We start from the raw sequence: 20,296 nt of genomic DNA on the forward strand, positions 1-20,296 counted from the left end.
AGGTTAAGTCAAAGTCATACCCCTGGTAAGACAACTAGCTGAGATTAGAACCTGCAACCTCTGTAGTCAGCACAAATAACTGATTGTACCTTGAGTATGGTCAAAGCCAGCCTTATCAGGAAGTGTTTTCCTTCCAGCTTTTCAGTGTCCACAGAGACCTATGATCCAAATGCTGCTCTTGGAGAGGTGGTTTAGTTCATGGAGAAATTCATATTACAGTTATTTAAGAATACTTGGCCTGTAAGGGCTTTTTTTCTTTTCTTTTTTTGTCATAAAAATGATAAAATCGTGGCCTGTGTACAAACATTGTTTAATATATGGATTTGCAGCTGTTTACCTTCTCTGATTCTAGGTTCAGTTAGACCACACAGGAGTGTGTCTTATCACTGTGATGGCCTTTCAGGGTGTTTGGAAGGAAGCAAATGCGAAAGCACTAGAGCACCCGTGTTTCTTCCCATGTCATGTTATGCGCGGCCTATATTGTTCAACAATCTAGCTGGTATATTTTCCATTCAAACCTTATTTCTCACAAATCTTTTTCTTCTCTTTAAAAAACATAAAATGAGCAACGAGAAAAATTCCAGTTACTCGGATATATTGGCTGATATTCTAGAATGGAAGAAAGGTCTGCCTGCCTCATGCTTCTGGTTTGTGCCTGCCTAGTGTTGCTCCAGTCAATGCTTGGACATTGGGCAGCACTCATAGCGCAGTGAGGAGGTTCTTTTGGACCTGGAGCATACAGATTCCAGTTCCACGCTAGAGAATGCCTCTTGTGGACATCTAGCAGGCCATCTTTCACAGGGCCATTTCTCTGTGCCAGGACACAGCAAGGATAGAAGAGGGTGAACTTGGGCTTATAACGTATGGGTTTTGATCTAAGTCCTGTCTGCCATTTGTTAAAGGTGGGATTTGGGAAAGTTACTGAATCTGGACTTCAGTATTTTTTCCCTGTGAAATTGGAGTCCATATTTCTCTATAAAATATGGATCTCAACTCCATATAGCTATGATAGCTAAAGAGAGAACCTAGGTGACAGTGCTGAACAAGGCCACCAGTTTCCCTCCGTGGCATTCCTGCCATTCTGAAAAGACCTGGGAACTGTGTTGTGAAGTCTCCCAGAGTCCGCCAAGGCCTTGATGTGGAGGCAGGACTCAGAAACAGCTTATCCAGGGTGAGGCTTCTCCACCTGGGCCCAGGTCTCTGCTGTACCTGCCTTTAGCTTTTACTTCATGTGTCTGTGGCACATTCACAGAGGGTGAGTATGACAGGGATGCAAATTACAACTTAAGCCTGGCTATGTAGCTGCATGTGAACACTGCTGACACTGTTTTGATGGTTGAGGTACTGGGACCTATTGGTCAAACAGGGAGAGGGAATTATAGATAGATTCGATGGTTAACTCTGTCTCTGTCCTGCCCTTCTACGGGTTTGTGATGTGTGGTCATAGTATAGGACCTGATGTATAGTCCACACCTCTACTGTTTCTTTTTACAGTTTTGAGCAACTCTGCCTGGGTGTTTTTTGTTGCAGTTATTTATTTGTTTGTTTGTTTGTTTTTTTGGTGGGGAGAGCAGTTATTGGTCAAACCTATTTTCTAATGTTAAATATTAATATGTTGGCTTATATTAGACTAACCCAAGGAAAAACCAACACTGGGAAAATTCATTTTTGTTGCTGTTTGTTCTTTCTTTTGTGGTCCCACAAGGCTGTTCTGCTGGAGCCCTCTGTCTGCTTTGGGTTCATGCCCCCTCTGTCTCCCTCCTTTTTCTGTCACTTGCCAACGCTGTTGTCTGTTTCCTCAAAAAGCTGTTCTCTTGGAAAGTGACCCAAGTGGTGAGGGCACACTGGAGCAGTGGACATACAAGCCCTGGGTCTGGCCAGTTCTCCTACTGGGAACTACATACCTTCACGAACATTTTATTTCTCTGAAACCATCCTCATCTGTAACATGGGAAATGTATAAATGCCCACTTTCTTAGGTGGTGATACAGAGCCATATTTTTAAAAAGCGTATAGAAAGTGCTGTGTAAATTTCAAAGTGTTACACAAGAGTTAAGAAATCTAATAATGTTTAGATGACTTAGAGCCCTTCTTGTATCTCAAAAATATCGCAGTTTGGACAACCATTTATATATGATCATTGTGCTTATGGCTGATATCCTGATTACAGGAGTGACCTTTCTGGCTTTGAATAGTGACAGGAGGCTTTTCTGGACATTTTCACTCTACACCGTCTCTGCAACAGCTGTGTGTAAAGATGGCTTTCCTAGCAATAGCGGTTTTTCTATTCGTGAAATGTTTGTAATTGGAAGATTAAAGTCTGCAGCAATATGGCCTGGTGGAAGGGGAGCTTATCTCGTGACTGGATCAGCGCTGGCTCCCCACTGATTAGCTGTGTGGTAGTGAGAGTGAATGTCCACCTCTGTCTCTCAGGTGGATAGTCCCTCCCCTGTGAGTTTGTCATGAGGGTTTAATGAGGTCTGTCAAAATTCTTAGCAAACTCCTTGCACCAACTCATGTCCATACAAGTAAATGTTAATTGAAATTAAAGTTTATTTTTTTAAATTTAAGATTTATAAGTGAAATTACCCACTAAATAAATAAGATGTTTCTGCTGTGGAGTGAACTGCTAAATTGGGTACCTGGTCATGAGTCCAGGGGAGAGATAACTGAGGTGGAAGCTTTGAAAGTTTTTATTAATGAATTATAGAAACTCATCAGATTTTATTTATTTATTTATTTATTTATTTATTTATTTATTTATTTATTTATTTATTTTTAAAAATCAGTATTGGCCTTGATTTCCAATCGCACCATAAGTGAATACCTTGTCCTGTGGGCTTCACTGAAGCACCCTTAGTAGTGATGTTTGTTTATTCATTGTCCATCTGTTGTTATTCATCTACTCTTGGCCAGGGATGGAGGAGCAATGAAAATTAATTTGGCATCTCTCCTAACCTTAGTGTCCTCTTTTATTAGAAGAGGTAACTTACATGTGTGGACAGAATAGAAATTTGTGAGTGCTAAGGAATGTACTGATGATAAGCTCTGGGGTTTCCTAGCAGGAGGAAACTTGGGTTTTCTAGGGGCGGCTTAGAAAGAATGAGCTGAGCCTGGAGTGCAGGGAGGGTCCAGGTAGAGGAGATAGAGGGAATCTAAGGCAGGAACAGTGAAGGCACAAGTAGCTCTATGACCACGAGTTTGTGGAAGTGGGCGGGCAGTCAGAGTGAGGGTTTGGCATTTATTGGGAGGTGAATGAAGAGCCTGTGAAGGTTTCAGGCCACAGAGTGACTTTATCAGAGCTGCTATGGCAGCAGTGTTTCTGAGAGAGTGGAGGTGACGGAGGCCAGGCAGAAGGAAGTTCATGCTTGGCCATAGATTATGCTCAGCTTGGCACATTTTTTTAAATTCCCCTTCACCTTCCCCCTTGATGTTCCTGGGTGTCGTGCAGGGAGGCCTGCGGGGTCTCTGCTCCCGCTCCCCATACAAGAACGCAGGATATGGTGAGGCCAAAAAGGAACACCCACGGAGCCATAGGTAGGGGAGTCATACCACTATGGTCTCACTGGAGGCTGGGTTCACTGGACGTGTGACCTGCTGTCCGTTTTCTCTGCCAACTGACTGACAACTCTCCTCCACTCTCCTCCATAGCCGCAGCAGTTATATTAGTGGCCAATGGCTCAATGGCTACAGCTGACAGCCAATCAGCCACAGCTGATGGCCATCTACTACCCGAGCCAGCACCCCTCCACGTGAGGCCGAGAGCCTGTAAACTACTTTCTGGGGCTCTGCCCCCACACTGGGCAAGGTTCACCGGCTTTTTTGTCTATTTATCTCAAAAGCACACACTCTTCTTTTGAGCATAAAGAACATATTCCCGATTGCTCAAAGCCAGAACTATGACTGAGAGATTTATGAACATTTGTCAGCCCTCAGTGAGTGGAAAGAGAGTTGTGTTGGTTAAGACAAAAAAAGAAAAAAAAAGAGTTAAGTAATATATATATGTATATGTATATGTATATGTATATGTATATGTATATGTATATGTATATGTATATGTATATGTATATGTATATGTATATATTATAAATGTAGGTTTTCCTCCAAAGTAGAATAACTTGCAGTTAATAAGTTGCATAAGTTGAGCTGATGGAATGTTATTTTCTTGCCAAAAATTGCATTGTGTTAAAAGCCATTGTGTGCATTTTATCTGCTTATAGAGTTCAGGTGGCTGTGAGATGACAGACAACTTTGTGAGATTCGTTCAGCTTGGTGTTTTGGAAGAAGGAATAAGAAAGACCAAAACCAAGTTGTGGTTGATATTCACATCTTTTTTTGGGAGAAGGGGCAGACTTTGTGTATCATCCTTACAAAGACAGTGGTTGCCAAATGAAGTTATCAAAATATTAGAGCCTCTCAGCAGAGGAATTACATATTAAAGAATTAAGTGGCATCATCTTGTTTTATTAATATTAAACACTGCACCAAAAAATGACTGCTGTATAAACCTCTGGCTCCCCCACCAAATGAAGACCAAATCCATCTATTCCATTTGTAGTATTTATTGAGCCTTTAGTATGTGCTGGGCACTGTGTGAGGTCAGCCTGCATGGAGTATAAAGCCTGAGCGGGGACTCAGACAGGGAGTAAACAATTGTCTTTACTGTGACCATTTCTAGGGCACCGTAGGTTTACACAGTAGAGTCACCTGTACTGCATTAGGGGAATTAGGAAAGGGCTTTCCATGAGAAATGACTTATAAACAGAGATCAGAAGTATGACTTCGCCAAATGAAGGAGTAGGTGGGGTGGGGGGCAGTCCTGGGAAAACTGGACAGCAGGACCAACAGCCCAGGTGAGTGGGGAGAGCATGGGTGGTGGCTCCATCCAGCCACAGCTTAGAGCTTGCATGGGAGATGGTGGTGGAAATTGACAAGGCGGACAGGTGAGCAGGGTCCAGACAGTGGCAGTAGCTGTGGGGAGAAAGGACACGAAGTGAGAGACAATTTAGAAATAGGTTCTGTTGAATGGTGATTAACTGGAAGTACTGTGTCCGAAGGAGAGGGAGAGTAAAAGCTGATGCTAAGATGTCCAGCTGAGGCACCTGGAGGATGGGTGGGTCATCTCCTGAGCCAGTTAATATAGGAGGAGGAGGAGGAAGAAGAGAGGGAGGGGAAGGGGAGGAGGAGGAGGAGGAGATATTGTGGGGAAGATCTCGAGTTTAGTCTTGGATGTATTGAATTTGAGGTGCGTCAGGACATCACGGTGGAAGTGCTGGACATGCAGTTGGATCTGAAACTGCATGTCCAGCTGTAATCAGGGCCGGACACGCGCTTTGGGCGTCAGCAGTGTGTGCACCACAAATGACTGCTTTCCCTTCTTACAGCAAACTTTTGGGGAAAGGAACCCATTTTACAACCTTTTCCCCTGTGTACACTGCCACTGCCTCTCTGCCCCTAGTGCCTCCCTTCTTGTTCTGCTCTGCTCTGAGCCCGCCATCCCCTGTGTCTGCCACAGGGAAGCCAAACTGCTGCCCTCCCTCCAAAAACGAAAACTGCTGTGGCTGAGCTGTTCTTGCAGGGGGTGAAGCCAGCTCTCCATTTTTGTGTGAACCTAGCAATAATGCTAACACAAGCCTGCAGGTGGCCAGCTTTACTGAAGGCTGCATAGTCAGCAGGAGCTAGATAGGAGAAAAACTTTTAAAATGGACACTTAGTACATCAAGTGAGACAATTTACAGAATTTGAGAGAAAAGCAAAAGTTATATTCTTCACAAATGATCCCCGCATGGGGGCAGCCAACTCTTGCCCTTTCTTGTCTGCAGGTTGGCTCTTGAGAAAGAGAGCTCCTTCCTCCATGGAGCCTTTCCCTGTAAACCTCTGTCTTCCTCGTTCTAGGAAAACCACGCTTCCTACTTCCATGTCTTGCCCTGGGATCCACCTCCTCTCCTCATGGAGCAGGCTGCAGGACACATGAACCCTACCAATGCATGTAACGTTGCTGTCTGGTCCACGGTGGATGGTGCCCCAGAGTGAACCTTTCTTTGGTGTCTCTGGGCCAGTGTGAGTTGAAGCTGTGTCCTGTGTTCTCCTGAGTGTTCAGTTCTTCTCTGGTGACTTGTGTGCACATGTATCTACACAATCACACGTCTCCCAAGCACCTCATATTTTCTTCCTGGAGGCAGTAAAACCTGATCAGAGACTTCGGTCGACAAGCATCTCTTCCTGCACATTATCACAGGCTTCCTCCTGTCTTCTCCTGCTCCAGACCATGCTCAGAGTCCACCGACATGCAAGGAAGAGGTGGAGCCCGTCACCGGGCCTTTCAGAAAAGGGTCTGTCTCTGTGCTCCATGGTACACAGAGCTGCAGGAGCTTCAGGATCAAAGGTTGTTTCTTTATCTCGGATCACACACAGCTTCATCTTATGAGTATTTCCAATGTCTCTGTAAGCAACGGGTATTTTTCATTGAGTAATAATTGAGGGCAAAAGAGGGAATGTAGTCATGGAGAGATAGTATGTAGCCGAGAAGAAAGAGGCTTAAAATAGGATTGTGTGGAATGTCAACATTAAAGGCCCATGCAAATGTGGAGGGCACAGCCCGAGTGGTGGGGGTGGGGGGTGCATTCAGGGGAGGGGTCAGGATGTGGCCTCAGTGGTCAGCAGTGAATGTGTGAATGGGAAGTGAGGAAGCAGAGACAGGGAGTGTAAACAACTTTTTATAAAGAGGTTTGGATGTGGGAGAAAGGGCTACAGGTAGAGGTGGGGGAAGGAGGGTACAGGGAGCTGCCAGAGACTATGTGTTAGATTAAAACAGAGGAGTGGGAAAAACAGGTCCCAGCTCAGTGGGATGGCAAGGGCCAAAGCCATTGCCCTCTTCATGGGGTGGAGGGGATGACAGTGATGCTATAGCAGGGGTCCTGGTGCCCAGGAGAGCACTTTGGGGCCAGGTAGGATCCTGCTTCTTTCCTCCTGAGCCCTGAGGAGGGTCAGTAGGGTATCAGTGACTGTGGAATAGAAATGAAGCTCATCCTTGGGCTAGAAGGAAAAGCAGATCTAGACTGGAAAGTAGATTCTGGAGTAAGTAAAGACTCCCGAAGTAGAAGTGATAACTATCCAACATCTACCTAAAGTTTGGGAGTTCGTTTGGCAGACAGGCAGTCAGAGGTGGAACAGAAGGAATTTGGTATGGGTGCCCTGCATATTATGCCAGGCCAGGCTTTCCTTGGCTAGACTTTAAAGTTAGCAGTCACCTCTGCAAACTCATATATGTGCATGCCTTTGTTTCTGGGTCCCTCTATTTAACCTCTACCCCCCTGTCGTCTGCTTCCTTGGAGGGTTACTAAAGTTCTCTCAGCAAAAGTCTGATGTTACCTGGACCTGAGCTCTGGAGACTCCTAAAGTCTGCTGTCCAGATAAGGAGAAGTTCCATGTGTGGCCACATGTGCCAGAAAAAATACATCAGCCAATTCAAGTCTGGAGAGAGAGGAACTGGGCCAACTCTGCTGCTTTGCTCCTACCCCCACTGGTCCCATTCCACCAGCCCTCATTGATTACTGTTTAAGGTTTAGACGGGCACTCTAGGAGTGATTATATTCTGATAGCAGATTTTGTGGTAATTGTCATTAGTGGGAATTCAAAAACATTACAACAACATGGGGTGTGAAGTTCAGGCATTGTGGGGTAGCGGGAGTAGTTTTTTTGTTTAGTGTTTCTTTTAAAAAATATTTACGTTATATTTGAAATATTTTCAAATGGTGTTTATGGAAAGAAGGGCATGTGTGTATGTTGTATAGCCAGTGATTCTCTTGTTTCTGCTTCCTTCCCAGAATTCATTCTTTGGTGGGAGCTGTCCTTCTGGCACTGTACCTGATTCTAGTGAGCTGTCAGTCACAGGACTCCAGAGATAAGCTAAGCCAAAATGATCAGGCTCTCTCTTCTAGGAATTTGAATCGTGAGCAGAGACATACAGGATTAGAAGGCAGTTAAACTGAGTCATCTGATAGCAGCTCCTAACATAGTGAACACATGAATTCCCATTATATCGCTCATCTAAATGCCCAAGTCCCTGCCTGGCTTTCCTAGGTTTGGCTATTCAGCATGCCGTTCATTAGCCTTACAATAATCTCTCTCTCTCTCTCTCTCTCTCTCTCTCTCTCTCTCTCTCTGCCTCTCTCTCTCTCTTTCTCACTCTGGAAAGTCAGTTAACATCTCAGAACACTTTATTGTAAAATGAAGAAGTTGAAATAAATAATTCCACACCTTTTATTTGAACTAAAAAAAACACACCACAAAACAGTTCATCTATTTCTCCCATCCCTCAACCCCACCTCTGGCAGCCACCAATATGTTCTGTGTATCTGTGAGCTTGTTTTTTTGTTTTGTTTTGTTTTTTTTGTTAATAAAGATTCCACATATAAGAGAGATCATTTAGTATTTGTCTTTCTCTGTTTGACTTATTTCACTTGACATGACTTTTTTCACTTACTGTAATGCCCTCAAGTTTCCTTTATGTCGTCGTAAATGGCAAGATTTCATTCTTTTTTATGGCTGAATAATATTCCTCTGTGTGTGTGTGTGTGTGTGTGTGTGTGTGTGTGTGTGTGTGTGTGTGTGTCACATTTTCTTTATCCATTCATCTGTTTATGAACACTTAGATTGTTTCTATGTCTTGGCTATGTAAATAATCCTGCTGTGAACATGGGGGTGCAAATATTTCTTCAATATAGTGTTTTCATTTCCTTCAAATATATTCCCAGTAGTGAAATTGCGGGATCATATGGTAGTTCTATTTTTTGAGGAAACTCCATATTGTTTTCTATAGTGGTGCATCAATTTACATTCCCACTAACAGTGCACCAAGGGTTGCCTTTTCTCCACATCCTCGCCAACACCTGTTGTTTCTTGTCTTTTGATGGTTGTCATTCTAACAGGTGTGAGGTAGGTGATATCTCATTGTGGTTTTGATTTACATTGCTCTTACGATGGTGTATTCTATGTACCTGTCAGCCATTTGTATGTCTTCTTTGGAAAACTGTCTATTCAGAGCTTCTCATTTTTTAATCAGATTTTTTTTTTGCTATTGTGTTGTGACTTCTTTATATATTTTGGGTATTAGCCCCTTATCAATATATAATTTGCCAATATTTTCTCCCATACAGTAGGTTATTTTTATTTTTATTTTGTTGATGGTTTCCTTTGCTGTGCAGAAGCTTTGTACTTTGACATAGTGCCACTTGTTTATTTTTGCTTTTGTGCTTTTGCTTTTGGTATCAGATTAAAAAAAAATAATCGCTAAGACCTATGTCAAGGAGCTTATCACTTATGTTTTTTTCCTAAGAGTCTTATGGTTCAGATCTTATATTCAAGGTTTTAATCCATTTTGAGTTAAGTTTTTTGTATGGTGTGAGATAGTGGTTCAGTTTTATTCTCTTGCATTTAGCTATCCAATTTTCCCAACACCATTTATTGGAGTGACTCTGCTTTCCCCCATTATATATTCTTGGCTCCTTTGTTGTTAATTAATTGACTCTGCATGCATGGGTTTATTTGTGGGTTCTCTACTGTGGTGCATTGATCTCTGTGTCTGTTTTATGCCAATACTGTACTGTTTTAATTACTAAAGCTTTGTAATATGTATGGTCTCCAACTTATGATGGTTTCATTTACCATTTTTCAACTTTATAGATGGTGTCAAAAGCGATAACACATTCATCAGAAACTGTACTTTGAATTTTGTACTTTGATCTTTTCCTGGGCTAGTGATAAGCAGTTTGATGGTCCTTCATGAAGCTGGGCAGTGATAGCGAGATCATTTTGTCCAACTGTAGGCTAATGTAGGTGTTCTGAGCCACATTTAAGGTAGGCTAGGCTAAGCTATGATGTTCAGTAGGTTAGGTGTATTAAACACATTTTCAAGTTATGATAGTTTCAATTTACAGTGGGTTTATTGGGACATAACCCAGTCATAAGTTGAGGAGCATCTGTATAGTTTGAAATACTTGGATAGCCTTCAAAGCTTTAGATGCCTCTTGATATCCTAAGTAGCAGTCATCTTAGGATACTATATATATTGCTATAGAGACAGATAGGACATGAATGTGTTTAAATACATGTGGCCTCTGATCCAGACTATTTGGGTTCAAGTTTTGGCTTTGCCATAGCAACCTGTGTGGCATTGGGTGAGTTATTTAACCTCTCTGTGCCTCACTTTCCTTACCTATAACATGAGAATAATGATAATAGGATGTACTTTAGAAGGTTATTGGTAAAATACATGAGTTTACATAGATAAAGCACTTACCTGACATACAATAAGTTTGCAATAAATAGTTATTATTGTTATCTCATTGTCTATTATTGTTGATCCTGCTGTTACTAAAAACACAACTTTAAACATGACAAGTAATTGTTAGCCATTGATTCACCTCATTTATGTGCACAACCTGGCCCTCAAACAAATTTTTGCTACCTCTGAAAACCTCAACACACTGTCAGTGGGCCCACATGTGGCATCACATTTACCCATAGAGTCTGGGGATATTTCCAGAAGAGCTGTTCCAAAGGGTTTTGAATGATGACAACACTATTGATTGGAAATCATGGTGTAAACTTATGTGAATATGTGCTTTTCTGGTTCATTTGTTAAATAACAACAAAGCAAACCTCTGATTCTTGGATACCCCTTGTAAGTTGAACTTAGTATTCCCACATGATTAATTGTTCCTAGTACATTCAATAAAGATTGGTTCCCCCCTATAGTGAGAATCTTTATTACATATTTGTCATTTAAATACATTTTTCACTATATTTTATAAGGTAGAGATGTAATATAAACATACATCTTGCTAAACAGTTTACATTGTATATGTTTTCTGTTATTTTTCCTCCTGTTGTCCTGCTCAATGTAAAAAACATTCGTGGCCCTGGAGAGCCAATCAGCATTGGTTCTCTTACTGACTTTATGCCAGGCATTGGGCTAGGTGCTGGGAATATAACAGTAAAAATGACTTACAAAACAGGAAAACATTCTATTTCATAAAAAACACTACATAGTTTACTTGGATGGCAGCCTTCAGCTTCTTCAGGGCAGCATGTCTTTGTCATATATATTTGTACAATTAAGTTATTTTTTAGGTGTTGGAAGAAAGAGAGAGGAGAAGCATGCAAGACTTGGTGATTTTATTTCTGCATATAGAAAAAGTGCCATAAGGGTGTTTTATGTCGCTATGACCCTTCAAGACCCTGGAGGCCTTAAGGAATTTCCGTTTCCAGCAGCAGGAATTTGGGCTTGGGTCAAAGTCGAGAGGGATGAGAGTAGGTTTGCATCCCCCAGGAAGCTGGGACTCAGTACTTGGTACTTCGTGTGGAGCTCAGACTTGCTGGCTCCAGGCAAGTCCCTTTGTTTATGTAGCCCAGTTCAGGTGAGCAGACAAGACTCTTAAATGTGGTAACAGGGCAGGAGACACTCCAAGATGGTGACAAGAGTATTTATGATGGGAACCCATGTCTGGAAATGAACCAGGGAAATAACAAACCCAGCTGTGTTCATGTGTATTTTTATAGGTTGATCAGGATTGAGAGCATGTGTATGGGAGCAAATCTTTCTCCCTTATACAGTTTCTAAAAACACTTTGACCAGGAGGCAGCGTGACCTTCGGCTTAAGGATTATGAAGGAATGGACATGGTTTATTTTATGGGTCCATGATGTGAGCCCCACTCTTAGATTTATTCATTTAACACATTTATTGAGGACTTGCTCTATGCTAGGTACTGTAATAGGTACTGGGGTGAACAAGACAGAGATAGCCCCTGTATTCACATAATTTACAAGTTAGCCAGGCAGACAGATAATGAAGAAATAAGAAACATGTCATGTGATTTCAGATAGCAATCAAGTCTTGTAGAAAATAAAGTGGGGAAGAAGAGAGTGATGGGGAATGACTATTACTGATAGGATGATTTGGGAAGCCCTATAAAGAAAAGGGAGGAAAAGGTCAGGTGGAGATTGGCAAAGAGAGTTCTGCCCATCAAGTGCAGAGGGCTTAGAGTTGGAATAAAGTTGGTGTTTGAGGAATAGCAGCATGGTTTGTCTGGATGGTCACATTGCCCAAGAGTAGCCTGGGCAAATGAATGGTCACTGTGCTTTTGTTTTACATTGTTTTGGTGCCCACTGTTCTCTCCAGAGGGAGGAAGAATCTGGGTAAATATCTGTAATTTTAGCTAGTACCATTTGGTATATATTTAGTACATATAAATTATGTCTTGTTTTGAATCAACTGATTTTTAAAAATTGTCCATCTCCCAAACACTGAGTCTACTAAAAGGCCTTATATATTCAAGGTCAGTTCTTGGACTTCAGTTTCTGTATTTTCTGGCACTTCCTAAGAATATTGCTCAGCTGTGTTGATAGAAGCATGAGAGAAACAACTACATGTGGTGGCTAAGCAAATTCTCATTATTAGTCACTGAGAAATGTGAGATGGGACAGAAAGTCTCATGGGAGAGAAGACGTTGCGTGAGATGAGCTCTCAGGTCCCGCGAGAGCCTGTGCTGCTCTCCAGCACAGGTCCAGGGACATGAAAGATGTGACAGACATTTTGCTCAGTCTTGGCACTCCCAACTTTGCCCCACAAATGTAGGCTGCTGCAGTCATTTGGGGGCAAAAGTGGGGAACAGAATCTGCTTTCAGCCCTAGTTCTCTTTTTCTAAACCGGGCCCACCTCAGTGAACACCAAGGCTATTTCTCAGTATGCATCCTTTCAAAATGCCACCCCTCTGGCAGGTAACACCACCACCAGTTCATGTTGGAATCCATTTCTCTTAGGTTTCTGGACTTACTTCACAAGTGCAGTTTCCAAGGGTAGTTTGTCCTTATCCTGGACGACGACATAATAAAAACGATGGGAATCAGTACCAACGGCACTTTGCCAGATCAGTTTTTAATCTTGCCATACTTTGTCTCTTCTCACTTAACATGAGAACATCTGATGCACTTTTCATGATATTTTCAGCATTAAATACTGCCTTTTCAAAAGATAGGAGCCCAAAATATCCTTTGTCCTTCTCTTCCAACTCTTCTCTTGAGGTTTTCAGCTCTTGGTTCCTTTTGCTTGAAACCACGAGTTTCCTTGTTTTTTCAAAGAAGTAAGGTATAGCCTGTTGTCCTTTCTTCAAAATCAAAGCTGCTGCTCTGGTTACAGGATCCTGCTACTGTGACCTGAATTCATACTTTCATTATTAACATCCCATCTTCAGAAACTCATTGCTTGGAAATGATGGTGACCTAATAACTAAATCTTGAATTATATGACTTGTATGTTCAGTAACTTGAACAATTTTTATAGTCTAGATATGTTTCCAAAACATGTTATTGGCATTGTGGGGATTTTATTTTTTTAATTAAAAAGAAATTTATGAAAAATTTTAAAGTCTTTCATTTTTAAGTGAAAACATTTTAACTTTTGGGTTGTCAAAATCGGGTTGTTTTTGTTTTTTGTTTTTGTGAGCAAGAGTCGCAAAAATTCTCATTTATGTAAGTATTCTTAACACTTTTCAGACATTTTTATAGCTCCTAGGTCAGTACTGTTTGTTGACAGCAGTTAGTAAACATATATTGAATGAATGAACCACCAACTATTTGTTATGAAAAACCAATATTTGTTATTGGGGAACTCTTCCAGAATTTGAATTCCTAATTGGTGATTTCAAAGGATGTTGATGAATGAATGTCGACCATGTAGGAACTCTCAAAGATTGTTTCTCAAGGCTTTCGTTGAGAACTTGGGTGAAGGTGATTAAATTTGCAGATGACAGGAGACCAGAAAGAATTGCTCAGTCATTGGCTGATGCAATCAAAATTTAGCAAGATAACAATATTAAAATATGAACAAGTTCTAGACTATCACATGGTTAAATAAGGTACGTTATTATTATGAAATACTGTGCAACCATTACAAAGGATCTTTGAGAAAACCCTGTCCTTTTAGGTTTTTATGGAGGCTTTATTATATAGACATGATTAATTAAGTCAATTTCCATTCCCTCTCCCCTCCCCAGAGGTTCGGAGGTGGGCCTGAAAATTCCTTGGTTGGCTTCCCCTGGCAGACTTATGTCCTGGAGAAATTCTTATATTTTTAAGTGAAAAAGTAGGTCATAAAACGATACAAAGAGGACAATCCTTTTATTTATTTTTTTATTCTCAAAGAACAAAGACAGTATAGATGGCTATGCACCAACATGTGAATAGTGGCTACCTCTGAGTGATAGCATTAGGTATGATTTTAATTTCTTGTACTTATTTATATCTTCCTAATTTTCTTTTTTTAAAGTAAAAAACACGTTTTATAAAAATATGGGTAAGGGGGGTGGGGGGTGGGGGGTGGGAGATGAGGGTAAGGGGGATCGAATATATGGTGATGGAAGGAGAACTGACTCTGGGTGATGAACACACAATGGGATTTATAGATGATGTAATACAGAATTGTACACCTGAAATCTATGTAATTTTACTAACAATTGTCACCCCAATAAATTTAATAAAATAAAATTTAAAAAAAAATATGGGTCAATACTAACTATTGTTACTTTTGTGGTAAAAAACAATTACATGTGTCTAGGATAGTTTAATATTATTGTTTTATAATGTTATTATTAAAAGAGTACATCTGAGAATAGATACTAAAACTCTGATCGTTCACTTTGGGAACAAATGACAGTGAGGTGTATACCGACAGCTCTTCTGTTACATAGTTGTATGACCTTGAGTGAGTTACTTAACCGTTCTGGGCCTCAGTTTCTCTGAAATCAGGAATTGAAATAATCTCTGAGACCCCCTTCTGATGGTGCCCCATATGATCTGATGATTCTGTATACCTGCGTCCTGACCTTATTTAGCTTTCACTGAGGAATGTCTTACTGCTGTGTGGAAACTCACGGAACTGTGTCTTTATAGGACCTAGAGTCCTATATTAGAATTCAAATTTGGTCCTAATATATTTTACTTCTAAAAGAAAGGGCATGGGGAGTCTATGGCCTTAAAGCAGACTGCTCCCGCCTCCCCCCCCCCCCCTCGCTGCATGTAAATCCCAGTATGGTGGAGGGTGGCAAGGACTGGAAGGAGAATGGCTGAATGGGCAAGTTCATCTACACATGCCCTGCCCCCAGTGAAGCCATAAAGGAAAGTGGTGTATGAGCTGAATGAGCAAACATTGAGCTGAATTGAGGCAAGAGATAGAGAGCATTGATTTTTGTTTGTTATTTTGTTTGTCCCTGTAAAGGAAAAAAACTCTTCTTTTTTCCTTGTCTACACACAACACTCACACTTCTGGCCACCAAATGTGGTTTTCCCCCACATCAAGCAGTTCTGTGACACCAGTTGGATATTCCACAATTTAATGCAATTCTGACATTGTCTAACTGGTATTAGTATCAGGTCCCACAGGTTAAGGGCTCAGTCCCACAAGAGTGCCCCCTTCAGAGGCCAGTTCCAAGTTCAGGTTGTCACCTGTGCTTTTAACTAACTGGCTGTAAATTGGAGGTTCTCATGATCCCTCCTCAGATTTGATTAATTTGCTAGAGTCGCTCACAGAACTCAGGAAAACAGTTTACTTACTAGATTACTAGTTTATTTTAAAGGATGTAACACAGGAACAGCCAGATAGAAGAGATGCATACGGTGAGGTGTGCAGGAAGGGGCAGAGCTCATGCTCTCTGGGCAGACCACCCTCCCGGCACCTCCACGTGTTCGTCAACCTGGAAGCTCCCTAAACCCTGTCCTTTTTAGGTTTTTATGGAGGCTTTATTATATACGCATGATTAATTAAAACATTGGCCTTTGGTGATTAAGTCATTTCCATTCCCTCTCCCCTCCCCAGAGGTTGGGAGGTGGGCCTGAAAATTCCGTGGTTGGGTTGGCTTCCCCTGGCAACCAGCCCCTATTTTTAGGGGCTTTCCAAAAGTCACCTCATTAACATAAACTCAGGTGTGGTTGAAAGGGGCTTGTTATGAATAACAAAAGACCTTTATGACTCTTACCACTTAGGAAATTTCAAGGGTATTAGGATCTCTCTGCCAGAAACAGGGACTAAAACCAAATATATATTTATTATAAATCACAATATTGCAGTCCCACCCACCCTCCCCCATGGTTAGTGTAGCCTGGGAAATGACTTTTACTTCTCCTTCTAAGTATATTTTACTGAGGCCAGTGATTTCATATTCTGCTATCTCTTCATTAATGTCCTATAGGACTAAGAGGTACCTTGGAGACTGGAAATCTTTCTTGAGCATTTCTGATATGTGGTTTACATAGTGAGCTTGACTCCTCTAGTCATGGGTGCATGATGCAGCACAGTCTGCCCTTTCCTCTGGCAGCTTTGTTGTCACGGTGCTGGGTATTCACACTGTTTCCAGTACTCCCTAAAGCGGGTGTCCAGATGCGCACAGGATACTCCTGAGTCCAGATGTCTGAAGGCTTAGGGTGCAGCAATACGTGACTTCCACCTGGGCTCTATGCTTTACAACATAGCCTGAGATTATATTAATCTTTTTGGCCACCTTCCCACCTGACATTGCCTACTTACTGTGAGTGTCCTCTGTGCCAGACATTGTGGTTATCATACTGTGGGTCAATGGACTTGCTTAATTTGTAGACTATGAAAACTCCTAATTCTTTTCATGGGAACTGTTGCAAGATTTCCTCCCCCTAAAGTAATTTTTGTTATTTTAAATTTATGTTGAGAGTTTTTAAATGTACTTATACAAATTCAGGACCTATTTTAACATCCATTTCAGTTTTCTGTGGTATTTTCAAAATGCATGCAAAGAACAGGAGTTACAAATCTAATATGTGGGTTATATAAGTAATGAAAGAAAAATGTAGTGTGAGAGAAACCTAATGAAGACATTTTGATATAAAAGTAGATGTGACATAACAGCCTCTATGAGTACCCTTCCTTGATACGGACAGTGCTGCTGTTCCTTGATGCAGTGGGAACTGCCAGAGAAATGGCGTGGCTATCTAAACTGTAGCTTCAAACTTGTTTTTTGATGAGCAGGTGGCAATACTGATAATGATGATAATCATGATAATGATGATAACAGATATAATGTTATTAGCTACCGTTTTATTCCATATGTACCATGGATCAGATACTATACTAAGCACTTCATGTATAAATATCTCATTTAATCTTCACAACAACCTTAAGAAGTAGGTTTTAAACCTTTTTTATACAATAGCAAACTTAGCCTTAAAGACAGTGCAGCATAGCTTGTTGATGGAAAAGCTGGAACTTGCACCCAAATCCATTTCCTTAACTAGTATAGGTGATCTTCTTAAAGTGTTGCCAGAAAAATGGGTTCTTGAGGTATACCACAGGAAAGAATTCAAAGACGCACTAAATAAGCCAAGCCAGCAGCAGATTTATTAAAAGAAATAGGATAGTACACTCCCAAGATGGTAGGAGTGGGCAGGCCAGGAGAACAGCAACAAGTGGTGGGGCTTGGGAATTTATTTCACTAAAAATGAAGGAGCAAAATATTTAAGAATTAATGGTGGCATTATACATGTTCCTAGGCAGGTCCTCACTGACCACTCCTTCCCATCAGGATGTAAGGATTTGGCCCTTGTCGGAACTGCCATGGCGACACAGGGGATGGGGATTTTCCCTGCCTGTAGTAATATTAGAATCCATTATAATTAGCTAAAGTTCACCTTGAGGGACAAGATGGAGTCCTGAGTCTGCTCTTGGTCTATGAAATCCGGTTCTGGCCAGTTTAGTAGCTGCACCTTTTCTTAAGAATGATCTCATCTCCTCCCTCCTTTGTTTTTCTACACTTCCTGTCTACCTCCCCTTTTCTCCCTGCAGTCCTATGTTTTTCTGACTACGGTAACAAAAGTACTTTGTTCAGAATGTGAGCTATAAACTAACAAGTTCATTATCAACTCTTTAAAGAAGAACACTATCACCTTAGCTACAGTCTTGTTTCTATCTCATGTCGGTACCGTGGGCACAAACATTATTTTGAATGAGAAAAATTTTGATGTGTGGCTATCTGAGTGTTTTCACCATTCTGGAGCATTTTCACTGTTGACTTGTTCTAACACACAGGGCACTCTTCCCCTTGCTGACTTGGATGGTGTGTGCTGGTGCTGGGGGGTTCTGAGCACCGAGGGGCTCCTGGACCTTTTTCTGTCAGCAGCTCATTTCTTTTCCTCTGAAGTAGTAGGTGGTTCACTTCATTGTGAGATGTTCAAGTCCTGTCTCTCTCTCTCCTCCCTTCCTCACTCCCTTCCTTTGTTCCTTCCTTCCAAGTTGTTTTCTTTAGACTGAATAAAAATTTTGTGACCATTCTTCCTATACAACATTTCTTTATGGTGGCTGATAAAATCACCTCTAGTTTTGCAGCATATTTTATTCTGTGGTCTAACAGAGCCACACACCATGACAGATGCCCCTCATCAGAAAGGTGTGCCTGGGACTTCCAGACAAATCTGCCCTGGATTCTTAGTGACCAGCCCTCCTGACTGATGATACATGGTGAGTTTCCAACCCCCAAGTGACTTTGGGATTTCCAGGTGGTAAGGAACATGCGTCTTTATTGGGAAAGGAGTGCTGAGGTACTTTGGCCTGGGTTTTGCAAGTTGCTTAGATTCCTGAAATGACAGTGACATGTAAACAAGAAGCTGTGTACCCATATTTATTAAGAAGTGACATGAACAGTGCTATCTAGTCATTTTCTTTGTTACAGAGAAGATTGAGGGTCTGACATCATGCAGGACTAAGACAGGGTAGACATTGAAAAGGATACTTTGTCCTCTTTGGCCCATCCGTGTCATGGAGCATATTATGGTTTCACTTACTGGGGAGCATGCTCGCATCTCTGTTGTGCTAAGCCTTCCCACTCTGCAATTCCCAGACATGTTTAATCATTCTGCCTGCCTCTGGAAAGGAAAACTGGAGTGGACATGGGGCAGACCCCAGGACCTGATGAAGTGGAACACAGAGCCAGCCACATAGCACACAATTTCTTACCATGCCAGGGCTGACTCACACCTTGCAGCATCTTGCCCCTGCTTGCCCGTGGGTCTTCTCTGTAGCAGTCCCCACATGAGCTGGGCAAGAGGACATGGAGGCAGATGGCCAGAGGCCTCCACACGTTTACAGGGTGAAGAATGTGTCCTCCAAAGGTCGACTGTCTGTGAGGTAAAATACAACTGTCAGGGTGCTAAGGATAGTGTGGTATGGCATTTGAAGGTGGATTTGAGTCCTTGACCTTAGCCCAGACACTGATTCAGCAGTAAAATAAAATGACTGTTCATTAATGGCAGTTTAAGGCTAGGACTGTTGGCCTCTGCTCTTTTGTATGTCCCATAAATTTAACGTGGTCTGACATACTGTGGAACAGAATAATAAACAAGGTACATGGTAATATGGGTTTTAAGATTTTTTTTTTATGATTGTTTTTCCTTTGCAGAGTGTTTTAGGTAATGTGAGAATAAAGGTGAGAGAGAACAGAACTCAGTGGACTTTTCTTAAACTTGCTTTAAATACACATATTATTGTGCATTACTGCTTGATGTCACCTGCTTAACTTGGGGTGCTTCACTCATAAGTCCAATCTGAATGGGATTCCACACCTTCTCTAATTTTCATTTTTTTATTAGAGACATACAAATTTTTTAGCTTATAGGAAAATGCCATTACCCCTTCATCGTAACCATGGATTGAGGGTGGTGTGATTCTCTCGAATAATTTTTACCCAGTGTTTATAGAACTTGTCTAGTGCTGATGCATTGCATTAACACTGATTGGATATAATGATGAATAAGACAAGGTGTGTTCTCTCTAGTCATTTTGATATATTACCTGACCCTTCTGATCTGTACCACGGTTGCCCAAGGGAGAACCTGTGCCAGTGCTCTCTGTCCAAGGTTTTGGTGTCCTTTGGTGTAGATGGTTGTTCAGAGCTCAGAGAATTCCTTCTAGGCCAAGTGGTAGGAATGCACTTGGCCACTGTCCAAGAAGGGTACTCCGGGTATTGACAGAGCAGTGAGCCTGCCTGTGCCTCACAGACCTTTTCTTCACACCCATTACCATAGTTTCTAATGAGATATTTATGTGTTTTTTAAACTAATGTCTGTCTCCCCAAGTCCTAGAAGGCAGGGACTAGGTTCCATTGTACTAATTATTCTACCTCCAGCTGTGGGTACAAAGTAGGTGCTCAATAAATACGGAGTAAATAAGTAAATGAATGAACTTTCCTGGAGGTAATTTGGCTGTATATAGACACTAT

General features: G+C 41.5%; 1 protein-coding gene across 13 annotated transcripts in view; it reads left to right on the forward strand.

Annotated features, from left to right (window-relative positions):
- LDLRAD4 (low density lipoprotein receptor class A domain containing 4) overlaps positions 1–20,296 on the forward strand; it is a 606,571-nt gene that overhangs the window by 259,066 nt on the left and 327,209 nt on the right. Inside the window, exon 4 of one of the 13 annotated variants that reach the window (XR_012498806.1) lies at positions 5,896–6,579. The exons of the other annotated variants lie outside the window; for them this stretch is intronic. The gene's annotated coding sequence lies outside the window, so the exon portion shown is untranslated. Of the gene's footprint in view, positions 1–5,895; positions 6,580–20,296 lie in introns of those variants that run through there. 13 annotated transcript variants of the gene reach the window in all.

Source organism: Rhinolophus sinicus, linkage group LG09, assembly GCF_036562045.2.
Source record: "Rhinolophus sinicus isolate RSC01 linkage group LG09, ASM3656204v1, whole genome shotgun sequence".
NCBI classification, from domain to species: domain Eukaryota; kingdom Metazoa; phylum Chordata; class Mammalia; order Chiroptera; family Rhinolophidae; genus Rhinolophus; species Rhinolophus sinicus.